This window comes from Phocoena sinus, chromosome 3 (genome assembly GCF_008692025.1).
Source record: "Phocoena sinus isolate mPhoSin1 chromosome 3, mPhoSin1.pri, whole genome shotgun sequence".
Lineage (NCBI taxonomy): Eukaryota > Metazoa > Chordata > Mammalia > Artiodactyla > Phocoenidae > Phocoena > Phocoena sinus.
In genome coordinates this window covers 37,248,949-37,261,630 of record NC_045765.1, presented here as the reverse complement: position 1 = coordinate 37,261,630, position 12,682 = coordinate 37,248,949, and the positions used below count along the sequence as shown (strand labels likewise).

At 48.5% G+C, this 12,682-nt stretch overlaps 1 long non-coding RNA gene across 1 annotated transcript in view; it reads left to right on the top strand.

The window, feature by feature from the left end:
• The window catches only part of LOC116750693, a 20,933-nt gene extending 13,283 nt beyond the window's left edge, over positions 1-7,650 (top strand). The window contains exon 3 of the long non-coding RNA XR_004349061.1: positions 7,639-7,650. This is a non-coding gene — a long non-coding RNA (uncharacterized LOC116750693). The remainder of the gene's footprint in view (positions 1-7,638) is intronic.
• Positions 7,651-12,682: the final 5,032 nt, after the last annotated feature.

The window sequence follows — 12,682 nt, the reverse complement described above, 5'->3', positions numbered from 1 at the left end:
TAAAAAAAAAAAAAAAAAAAAAAAAAAAAAAAAAAAAATCTACCTTGAACCAAAAATGAAAAAAAAAACCAGAACCCACCAGTTACGCAGAGGAAAACCGTATCAGGGCACTTGCTCCAGTTGTAAACAATTCTGAAGCTGGTCAGTGGTGGGGAATCGTCTCCCATTCAGCCAGCAGCCCCCACGCAATGAGCGTCCTCATTGCAAAGCTGGGGAACCATGCCGAGGCATCTGGGAGTAAACGTGAGCTGAGCCCCAGGCCAGCTGCTGCTGAACTGTTCCCACCGTTCCCAGGTAAAACACCTGAATATGTACAAGGACTTGAAAGCCTAGAGGAAGGGCCATGGAGCCACATGAGTGACAGCATGCCGGCCGACTTGGTGCCGGCAGGCCAGCCAGGATGGTCCTGGCCCTGGGTGCTCTTCTGGAAGCTTTCCACTTCCCTGCCTGAGATACCCCTCCTGTCCCGGCACCCACTGCTTTCTTCCTTCCTCACCTCTGCCCAGGGAGAAATTCCAGCAGCAGCTACGGGTGACACATCCTCTTCTTTAGCAGGTGGCAGCCTGGCAACTGCTGCAGAAAGTCCAGCAGAGCCCCACTCACACTGGGCCACCCACAAAGCCGTGGCCTCTCCCTCCCTCCCACCAGCCCAGCCCTGAGACTGCTGACAGGGCAGAGAAAATGGCGTCAGGCACAGCTGCAGGGGCTCTTCCTGCCTGGAGCGGTGTTTATATTGATCTCAACCCAGGCACACCTGGGGAGGGCTGGCCGGCACGGTCAGGCTGCCCAGGTCAGCCAATCATCACCCCTCAGGGGCTCACAGTGGCAGAAAATGGAACTTGCTGAATTGGCCAGGTCCAAGGAACAGGTGTGGGCTCCTGAGAATCAGGCTAGACAAGGGGCTGCAGCTCTGGCTTGTTTTCTAATCATTTTATCAGGCCCATGAGTGGGAGACAACTTCAAGAAAACCCTCTCCTGATGAGACGAACCCAGGAGTCAGGGAGAGAAGGGGTGGGTGGTGGGTGGAGACAGAGGCCTGATGCCCCGGCTTCAGTGGAAGTCTCTGGAAGACCAGGTGGAGGGAGGCCGCACAGAGTGATGCCCAGTGTCACAGAGCTGTCGGAGCTGCTGTTTGTTCATTCTAGACCCGCTCTGAAGTGCTCTGTGTCAGCTCTGAGCGACAGGTGAGCTGGGGTTCTCTGCAATGAAGGCTATGTGCACGGTTCCTGTGTGCCCAGCTCTGCCAAGGTACCTGCAAGGGTAGCTCTGTATCCTGGGAGGGGCCTGACCACGAGAGCCCCGTGGGCTGCTGGAGACCTGATAAAGGATGTCAGGAGAGTCAGTGAAGCCACCGAGGATATACCTCCAGTACTTCCTAATTCCTACACCCTGCTGGTCATTCTACCAACCACCAGGACATGGTATTCTGTATTAGTCTTCAATGATGCCTTCTTTTGTATTCCATTAGTCCCAGAGTCACAAGAAATTTTGGCTTCTGAGTGGCAGGCCTCAACATACAACTAAAACAGTACTTCCGGGCCGTCTTGCCCCAAGGGTTCAAAAATTCCCACAGCATCTTTGGGGAAAGCTTAGCTAAAGACCTAAAAGTTTACCTCTGGAAAAGGAAACCCTCCTTCAATATGCAGACGACATTCTGATCGCCAGCCCTACTAAGGAGGCCTCTGAACTACCAAGCCAATAAAGGATAGAAGTTGTCCAAGAAGAAGCTCAAATATCACAGACTACGGTGACCTGCCTGGGCTTCATTCTCACAGAAGGTCGGAGAAGCCCATCCCAGGAAAGAGAAGAAACCATGTGAAGCCTTAGCCCTTTCTAAAACTAGAACACAGCTTAGGGGTTCCTGGGGAGGCCAGGGTTTGCTGCTTCTGGATCCCTAACTACAGTCTACTAGCTGGGCCTCTATATGAAACACTGAAAGGAAAAGATGATGATCCTTTTGCATAGAATCCAGAAGTGGCCTTTCAAGAATGGAAAGAGCAGTCAATTCAGACCCTTGCCCTGGAACTCCCTAATTTAGCTAAACCCTTTGACCTTTACATTCCCGGGGAAAGGTGAATTGCCATTGGAGTATTAGTGCAAAAACTGGGACCACTTGAAATGGAACAACGCAAGAATGCCATCCAGGTAGGATAAACTACGGTCACCAAGGGGCTTGGCCCACCGCCACATCTGGCCAAGATACTGGCGGTATCTAAAAACCTGGAAATCAGCAGCCCAAAAGGCCACCTCCCTCGTAAGGGAAGAGGACCCCACGTGGTGATCCTAACCACCAACCATGCCCTGAAGTTGCAGGGTTCGCTCCGTGGGCACAATGACCTCGAGTGAGGAGGCCCTCCAACTCCAACCTCCAGAGAGATAACCGGGGGCAACGGGGCACCAGGACGACTCGTGTGACCATCACTTGACCTGGAGTTTCTCTCATAGAACAACAAGAGTGTGTCCCAAAAGAGTAGACTACTGCTTTCAGGACTTACTGCACCCAGAGGGGAGCTAATAATCTTGGCGGGGGAACCGTATATCACGCTGTCACCATAGAAAAGCCTACAGACACCGTGATGATGGTGGCCAATAAGACCGGCTGGACTCCTGTTTACTTCAAAAGGCTGTTGACTCAGTGGCCATCATGGTCCTTGATCACCACTGACCTTGGACTGTCTGGGAGTTGAGCGGGCAGGGCTCTGTCACCTCGTGCTGTTTTTACGTTAATTCAGGGGCCTAATTGAAGAAAGCGCAGACTACTGGTCAGAGCATCTAGGCTGGCAGAAACCGTCAGCCTAAGGTGGCCGAACAAATGTGGGGCGGGGCGAAACTGGACCCCACAGCGTCTCTGCACATCTCCTTCGTGGACCCTTAAAGGTCATTAGAATCTATAAAACTTCCAATGCTGGTGCTCAGGCGGACTCGCAGGGAGGCAGGAGGCCTGGGGACAATCAACGTCACCTGGAGGCTGCTGGGGAGAAGTTCTGACCCTCGCCCCCTGGTATGAGGGCTCCTAACTCAGCACTCAGCAGTTACAGAAGAAGGGTCTGCACCCTCAGCACTCCAAGAATGAGGAACGGGACAAAAGGCAGAAGAGGAGTTTGTCCCAGGCAAAACCCAGTAAAAATCCCTGGGAGATAAAAATAGAATCTGGGGGCTTCCCTGGTGGCGCAGTGGTTGAGAGTCCGCCTGCCGATGCAGGGGACACGGGTTCGTGCCCCGGTCCGGGAGGATCCCACATGCCGCGGAGCGGCTGGGCCCGTGAGCCATGGCCGCTGAGCCTGTGCTCCGCAGCGGGAGAGGCCACAGCAGTGAGAGGCCCGCATACTGAAAAAAAAAAAAAATAGAATCTGGGCAATAAAATAAAGTCTAACCTTTTTTATCCTTTGTGCTTTGTCTAATTTCACGTGATCCTAGTGTCCCGCATGCAGAGGTTCCACACCCGGCACTTCAGACCAGATTTCCTAGTGCAAAATGGCTGGGTCGACACCTCAGCTCCTGGGGCCCAGTGCAGACTCCGCGATATAGAGCCTGAGCTGCAGCCAACCTGGCCCTCGAGGGCTCCGCCCCCTCCCTCCCACTGACTCTGACAGGATCTCTACACAGCAGCCCAGCCCACAGCCCACAGGGTAGCACATGCTCTCACCTCTCCATTCTCTGATCAAAATGTAAAGTTTCCTTTGCTTCTGAACCAAACTCAGTCTCGATCTGTCGGCTCCAATGTCACTGGGCAGGGGGACACTTATTGGGGTCCACTCTGGAGGATCAGTAACAGAAATTGAGAACATTGTAACTTCAATGAACAGATGTGTGAGCCAAACTGTAATTGACATAGAACAGTGTATAAGGCTCGGGTAAAATAAGATGTTTCTAACACTTCCATTTGATATTTCCATCACTTTATTATAAGCAAGTTCAGTGAAAAGGTTTGTCTTATTTGTCAGGTCAATATTAGAGAAACGAAGTGATTCCTTTCCAAGGATGTACATCTGATAATCTTGGTTAAAGCTTCAATCTTGTTTCAAATGCTTTTCCATTGAAAATGATACCTCTCTTTCAGCTCCCCCATTTCTGAGAAGTATAAAATCTTATAATTTATTATTACCAAAGGGGAAAGGTGGGAGGAGGGATAAATTAACAGTTTGGGATTAACACATACACACTGCTATGTATAAAATAGATCATCAACAAGGAACTACTGTATAGCACAGGGAACTACACTCAATATATTGCAATAACCTATATGGGGAAATAATCTGAAAAAGAAGAGATATTTTTATCGACATCATCTCTCAACAACAGTTAAAATGGAACCTAAGGGAAGCCGGTGGTGAGTGCTTCTGACCCTGAAGCCTTCAATCATCTAAAGGTTGGACTCTGCCTACTTCCCAAGGCCCTTAATGAACATATGTGTAGCCGTAGCTTAAAAAATTCCCCAGTTTGGGTTTCGGGAAGACACTGATTTTGAAAAAGCCCTGGTGTTCTCCTCACATGAATGGGACCCTTCCTACTGCCAAAACATGCCTGTCACACACAGAGGATGGTATACCATCTGATCGGGAAGAGTTTGGAAAAGGCATCTCATCTCCTCATCTCCTGGTGCTCGGGTTCACCCCTCCAGAGTCTTTACTAACAGTCTCCCCACTTGGAGATGTCAGCACTGTCAACATCCTGTTGTGCACAGTTTGGAATTTGTCCAGAGGATGAATCGGAAGGAGGAGGAACAATGAGAGACAAGTCCTAGGTGTTCAGACAGGCACATGTCACTCTAATTTCCAATCAGGAAGACGAATTGACCAAAGGCTTGGGTTGCCCATGGAAACAGAATAGGGCTTGAGGAAATCCCGCTGCTTTGTGGCCAGTTCCCACAAACACAAGTTGAAAAATGGAACTCAGGGGCACTAAAATTCACGAAACTGCAGAGTTGAAAATATCTATCACTGAAAAATGTCTTGAGGAAAGTCACAGAAAAGGACTTGTAAGCAAGGGAGAATGGCAGGAAAGGGATTGGAAGAGGTAGAAAGGACTCGCCATTAAGCACAAGAAAAGGGGCTGAACATTGCCAACATTGCAGTTGGCCAAAAAAGGGTGTATGCGTTTTTTTCTGTATATATTCAAGAAAAGGGCATACACTTTTTTAGCCAACCAAACAGGTGGGCACTGGAAATCAATACTACAAAACATATCACTTCGCATCAGTCAGAAGAGCTGTCCTCATAAAGTGTAAACACCACAAATGCAGGACAGGGCAAGGAGAAAAGGGAGCCCTTTATAAGGGAGGCTTAAAGTGGAAATGTATATTGCCAACGGCCACTCTGGAGAAGTGTATTGTGTTCACTAAAGCATCTAAAAAATGAGCTACAGAGCATAGGGCACTTGCACTCATGGACGTATATCTTGGGAAAAACAAAAATCGAGAGGACACAGGCACCCCAATGTTTACCGCCTCTCTGTTTAAAAGATCCTCGACTAGGATATAACTTAAATGTCTCTGGAGGGAAAAAATGGATAGAGATGTGGTACTTATGTAGAGTGGGATATTACTCAGCCTGGAAATCAATGAAATATGGCCACTTGTAACAACTCCGGAGGAGTTACGTATGATCATTTTAAGTGACATAATTCAAAAAGAAAAAGACACATATCATAAGATATCACTTAAAGGTGGAATCCAAAATGGCTACACATGAAATAAATTACAAAACAAAAACATAGTCAAATATGTAGAAAACATGCATAAGGCTGCTAAACGGGAAAGGTGGGGAGGGGTGAGGCATCATCCAGGAGGTTGAAATTAGCAAAGATACCATTCCAAATACCAAATTGATCATCAACAAGGCCTACACGGTAGCTAAAAGAACTGCACTCAGCACACTCAAGTCACCGGAAAAGAATATATACGACTGGTAAGAACCTGAAAAAGAGTTTATCGATGTCTCTCTGTACGTGAATCAAGTGGATGTACAGCAGCAAGAAACAGAGCTTTGAAAATCAGCTGTAACAAATATAATAATAAATTGAAAAAAATAAACGACAGAGAGACAGAGAAAACCTCTTACAACTTTTCCTCAGGGACGGTGATGCAACATGGATTGAACACATCTAGACCCACAGCAGGACGAGACATAAGGCTGGAAACTGTTTGCGCTAAGAGAAATGTGAGGTTGGATGAGGAAATGCACACCCTTTAAAGTAATACTACCTGGTACCCATTCAATGGGTCCCAAATCTGCAGGTTCAAGGGATCTTCCTACAGCTAAAACATGCATGGAAAACCCAGAGGACTGTACACCACGTGATCAGGAGATGTGTCTGAAATGCACCTCATTTATCCTCTCCTGGTGCTCCTGTTCACCATTCCAGCCACGTTACTTAGAATCTCCCCACTTGGAGAATCAGCACATTTAAACTTCTGTTTCACACATTTTGCAAATTGTGAGGAGGATGAACGGGAAGAGGGGGAACCAATGAGAGAATAGTTGTAGGGGTTTGGACGGGCACATGTCACTCTAATTTCCCACTGAGAATAAGAATTTTAAAAAGGCTCAGCCCGTCTCACCGGAGCCAAAATAGGGCCTGAAGCAATCCTGCGGGTTTAAGGCCAGCTCACAAAAGAGCAACTTAAAAACTGGAGCTCAGGGTCACTGCAATTCACAAACCTGCAGAGTTATAAATGAAAACTAACGTCCAAAAATATGTTGAGGTAAGGCAAAGAAGAGGATCTGAATGCAAGACAGAATTGCAAGAAACAGATTTCAAGAGATAGATTGGACTCATCTTTAAAGCACATGAAAAGCGGCAGAATTTCGACAATGATGCAGTTGGCCAAAAAGGGCGTATGTGTTGTTTCCTGAATATATTCAGGAAACAACGCATACGCACTTTATGGGCAACCAAGCAAGCAAGCAATGCAAATGTGCACAACAAAGAAGTCTCATTTCCCACCGGTCAAAAGGGCCATCCGAAAAAATGGTAAAAATCAGAAATGCAGGACAGGCCATGGAGAACAGGGAGCCTATATACACTGATGGGCGGTGTGTGAACTGCCAAGAGCCACTCTGGAGAAGTGTATGGTGGTTTCTAAGTCATCTAAAAAACAGAGCTACAGAGCATAGGCCACTTCCAATCACGGGAGTATATCTAGGGAAGTCTAAAAATCAACAAGACACAAGCACACCACAGTTTAGGGCTGCTCTGTTTACAAGAACCTCGACTTCAGTACACCTTAAATATTCCAGGAAAGAGAACAATGGATAAAGAAGATGTGGTACTTATGTACAATGGAGTATCTCTTCACCATGTAATCAATGTAATAAGGCTAGTATAAGCATAAAGAGTGGATTTAGGTCCGATAATACTACTTGAAATAAGTCAAACAGAAAAAGAAACATATCACAAGACATCACTTATAGAGGGAATGTAAATATAGCGGCACAACAAATGAATTACAAAACAGGACAGTGTCTCACATTTAGAAAACACACTTATGTCAGCTTAAGGGGAAAGGAGAGGTGGGGTGATGCATAAAACCAGAGTTTGAAATTAGCACAGATACCGTTCAATAAACCAAATAGCTATTAGACAAGATCTACACCTTGCTCAATGAACTGGCCTCAACACCCCCTATACAAAGCAGAGGAATATATCTGAGTAATAAGAATCTTAAAACCTATGTATTGATATATCTCCATAAGGGAATCAAGTGTGTGCAGAGCAGCACAAACACAGCAGTGAAAATGAGCTAAACCCCATTATAGAAATAAATTTTAAAAACAAAACACAGAAACAATGAAAGAGAGAAAAATTCTTACAAAACTCGTTCAGGGGCTGTGATGCAACCAGCATTGACCACATATAAACCCACAGCTGCATAAGACATAAGGCTGGACACTTGGGGCTGACAGGATTGCTCAGCTTTGGTGAGCAACTGCCGAACCTTTCATGCAATACTTCATGCTACTCATTCCAAGGGTCCCACCACTCCAGGTTGAAGGGAATCTTCCTACAGCTAAACCATGCATGGGAAACCCAGCGGATGGTATACCATGTGATTGGGAAAGGTTTCTAAAATGCACCTCATTTTTCCTCTCCTGGGGCTCCGGATCGACATTCCAGCTGCTTTACCAACAATATCCCCACCTGGAGAGTCAAGGCCTTTAAGTTCCTGTATCGCACAGTCTGCAGTTAGTGCGAAGGATGAATGGGAAGAGGGGGAACCAGCGAGAAACTAGCGGTAGGGGTTTTGATGGGCACATGTCACTCTAAATTGACATCAGGTAGAAGAATTAACCAAAGGCACAGCAAGGCGCCCCGGAATAAGAACAAGGCCTGAAGCAATCCTGCGGTTATGAGGCCAGATCACAAAAATAAGAGCTGAAAAATGGAGCTAAAGGACACAGTAATTCACAAACCTGCAGAGTTAAAATGACAGCTATCGTCCAAAAATAGATTGAAGTAAGGCTGCGAAGAGGACTTGAAAGCAGGTCAGAATTGCAGGAAACTGATTTTAGGAGGTAGACTGGAACTGCATTTAAAGCATAGGAAAAGAGGCAGAACGTCGACAATGATACACTTGGCCAAAAAGGGCGTATGCGTTTTTTCCTGAATATATTCAGGAAAAAACGCATACGCCCTTTTTGGTCAACCAAACAAGCGTGCAATGGAAATCCGCACTACAATGAAGTCTCACTTCCCCCCTGGTCAAAAGGGCCATCTGAAAAAACTGTAAAATCCAGAAAGGCAGGACAGGCCAAGGAGAACAGGGAGCCTTGTTATGCTGATGGGCCAGATGTAAACTGCCAACAGCCACTCTGGAGAGGTGTATGGTGTTTCCTGAAACACCTAAAAAACAAAGGTACGGAGCCTAGGGCACTTCCGCTTATGGTCCTATAGCTTAGGGAAATTAAAATCAAAAACACACAGCCACCCCAAAGTTTGGGACGGCTCTGTTTACAAGAACCTCGTCTACAGTACAAGTTCAATTTCCCAGAAAGCGAAAAATGGATAAAGAAGGTGTGGTACTTACGTACAAAGGAATATCACTCAGCAATGAAATCTATGCCATCAGTCCCGTAGCAGCATAATGAGTGGACCGAAGTACGACGATTCTAAATGAAATAAGTCACACAGAAAAAGAAACATCATAAGATATCACTAATACACGGGATGTAAACTTGGCTACACATGAACTGAATTACAATACAGAAGAGGGTCTCAAATTCAGAAAACCAACTTATGCTTGCTTAAGGGGAAAGGTGAGTTGGGGTGCTATATAAAACCAGAGATTGAAATTAGCACAGATAGCATTCCATAAGCCAAATATGTAACAGACATGACCTACTCCTTGCTCAACGAAATGGACTAAACACCTCAGATTCAACGCATAGGAATATACCTGACTAGTAAGTATGTTAAAACCTATGTATTTATATGTCTCCGTAAGAGAATCAAGTTTGTGTACAGTGGCATCAACGCAGCAGTGAAAATCAGCTAAATCCCAGTATAAAAATAAATTTCAAAAACAAAACACAATGACAGTGAAATAGAGAGCAATTCTTAAATAATTCATTCAGGGCTTGTGATGAAATCTGGATTTACCAGATCTACACCCACAGCTGGGTGAGACATAAGGCTGGACACTTGGGGCTGATAGGATTGGTGAGTTTGAGTGAGCAAATGCAGACCCTTTGAAGTTATACTGCATGGTACCCATTCCACGGGTGCCAATTCTCCAGCTTTACTGGATTCTTCCTTCAGCTAAAACATGCATGGGGAACCCAGAGTATGGTCCACCGTGTGATTGGGAAACGTTTTCAAATGCATCTCAGTTTTCGTCCCCTGGTACTCAGGTTCGCCATTCCAGAGGCTTTACTAACACTCTCCCCACTTGGAGAGTCAGTGTCTTTAACCTCCTGTTTGACAGAGTTTGCAATTTCTGCGGAAGATGAAAAGGAATAGGGAGAACCAATGAGAGAGTAGCTATACATGTCTGGAGGGGTACATTTAACTATAATTTCCAACCAGGAAGAGGAATTAACCAAAGGCTCAGCGTGCCGTGCCGGAAAAAGATTAGGGCCTGAAGCAATCCTGCGGTTTTGTGGCCAGCTCACAAGAGAGCGAGTTGAAGAAAGGAGCTCAGGGGCACTGTAATTCACAAACCTGCAGAGGTATAAAGGACAGCTATCGTCCAAAAATATATTGAAGACTGCGAAGAGGACTTGAAAGCGGGGCAGAATTGCAGACAACCGATTTCAGGAGGTAGACTGGAATTGCTTTCAAAGCATAGGAAAAGAAGCAGAAGGTCGACAATGATGCACTTGGGCAAAAAGGGCTTATGCGTTTTTTCCAGGGCCCTCATCACCGAGGGGAGGAGGCTCCCAGCAGGCTCCAACAGCCACCAGATGGCTCACGTCGCCAAGGCGACGTGAGCAAGCCAGGTAGCAGTTACCTCACAGCAGAGGTCCCACCTCACAGAAGGGTGAGGAACAGAGCCAGGATCAGACTCTCACCAGAGGGCCCACATCACCAAGGGGCTTGGAGAGAGGCACGCAGGAGAAGCCACACAATAGAGGCCCCATAAAATAAAAATGGTGAGGAATCCAGCTGTTGGAACCTCCCAGCAGGCGGCCAGGAGCACCGAGGCTATGGGATCCAGGCCGGAGTGAACTCAGAGCTGAGGGCCCACATCATGAAACTGTGAGCAACCCAGCCATTGGGACCTCAGAGCAGAAGGCCCACATCCCCATGGGGATGGGAACCTGGCAGGATGTCCTCGAACCACTAGGCACACATCAGAAAACGTGGGGAGCACAGCAGTTAGGGCCTGATGCCAGAGGGCCCTCATCACTGAGGGGAGGAGGCTCCCAGCAGGCTCCTACTGCCACGAGAGGCCCCACGTTGCCAAGGCGATGTGTGCCAGCCAGGCAGGAGTGACTTCACAGCAGAGGGCCCACCTCACAGAACTCTGAGGAACCCAGCCAGGATCAGACTCTCACCAGAGGGCCCACATCACCAAGGGGATGGGGACCAGGCAGGAGTGTCCTCACACCAGAGGAGCCACATCATCGAAAGGGGAGGAACTAGCACATGTGACCTCAAACCACAGGACACACATCACGAAGGGGCTAGGTGTGAGGCAGGCAGGAGGAGCCTCACAACAGAGGGCCCAAAGAATAAAAAAGGTGAGGAATCCAGCAATTGCCACCTCCCAGCAGGCGGCCCAGAGCACAGAGGCTATGGGATCCAGGCCAGATTGAACTAACACCAGAGAGCCCACATCAAGAAACTGTGAGCAACCCAGGCTTTGGGACCTCAGAGCAGAAGGCGCACATCCCCATGGGGATGGGAACCTGACAGGAGTGTCCTGGCATCACTGGGCTCACATCGGAAAACGTGGGGATCCCAGCAGTTAGGGCCTGACGCAAGAGGGCCCTCATCACTGAGGGGAGGAGGCTCCCAGCAGGCTCCAACTGCCACGAGAGAGCCCACTTTGCCAAGGCGACGTGAGCCAGCAAGGCAGGTGTTTCCTCACAGCAGAGGGCCCACCTCACAGAAGGGTGAGGATCCCAGCCAGGATTGGACTCTCACCAGAGGGCCCACATCACCAAGGGGATGGGAACCAGGCAGGAGTGTCCTCACACCAGTAGAGACACATCACTGAAAGGTGAGGAAACCAGCACATGTGGCCTCAAACGAGAGGACACACATCACCAAGGGACTGGGTGTGAGGCAGGCAGGAGGAGCCTCACAACAGCGGGCCCAAAGAATAAGAAAGATGAGGAATCCAGCAGTTGGAACCTCCCAACAGGCGGCCAGGAGCACCGAGGCTACGGGATCCAGGCCGGAGTGAACTCAGTGCAGAGGGCCCACATCATGAAACTGAGAGCAACCCAGACGTTGGGACCTCAGAGCAGAAGTTCCACAACCCCATGAGGAAGGGAACCTGACAGCAGTGTACTGGCACCGCAGGGCGCACATCAGAAAATATGGGGAGCCCGGCAGTTAGGCACTGACGCCAGAGGGCCCTCATAAGCGACGTGAGGAGGCTTCCGGCAGACTCCAACTGCCAACAGAGGGCCCACGTCGCCAAGGTGACGTGTGCCAACCAGGCAGGAGTGACCTCACAGCAGAGGACCTACCTCACAGAAGGGTGAGTAACCCAGCCAGGATAAGACTCTCGCCACAGGCGCCACATCATGAAACTGTGAGCAACCCAGCCGTTGGGACCTCAGAGCAGAAGGCCCACATCCCCATGGGGATGGGAACCTGGCATGAGTGTCCTCGCACCACTGGGTGCACATGAGGAAATGCGGGGAACCCAGCAGTTAGGGCCTCAAGCCAGAGCGCCCTCATCACCCAGGGGAGGAGCTCCCAGCACGCTCCAACTGCCACCAGATGGCCCTCGTCTCCAAGGCAACATGTGCCACCCAGGCAGGAGTTACCTCACAGCAGAGGATCCACCTCACAAAAGGGGTGAGGACCCTAGCCAGGATCAGACTCTCACCTGAGGGCCCACATCACCGAGGGGCTGGGAGTGAGGCAGGCAGGAGGAGCCTCACAACAGAGGACCCATAGAATAAAAAAGGTGAGGACTCCAGCAGTTGGAACCTCCCAGCAGAAGGCCATGAGCACCGAGGCTATGGGATTCAGGCCAGAGTGAACTCAGAGCAGAGGGCTGACATCA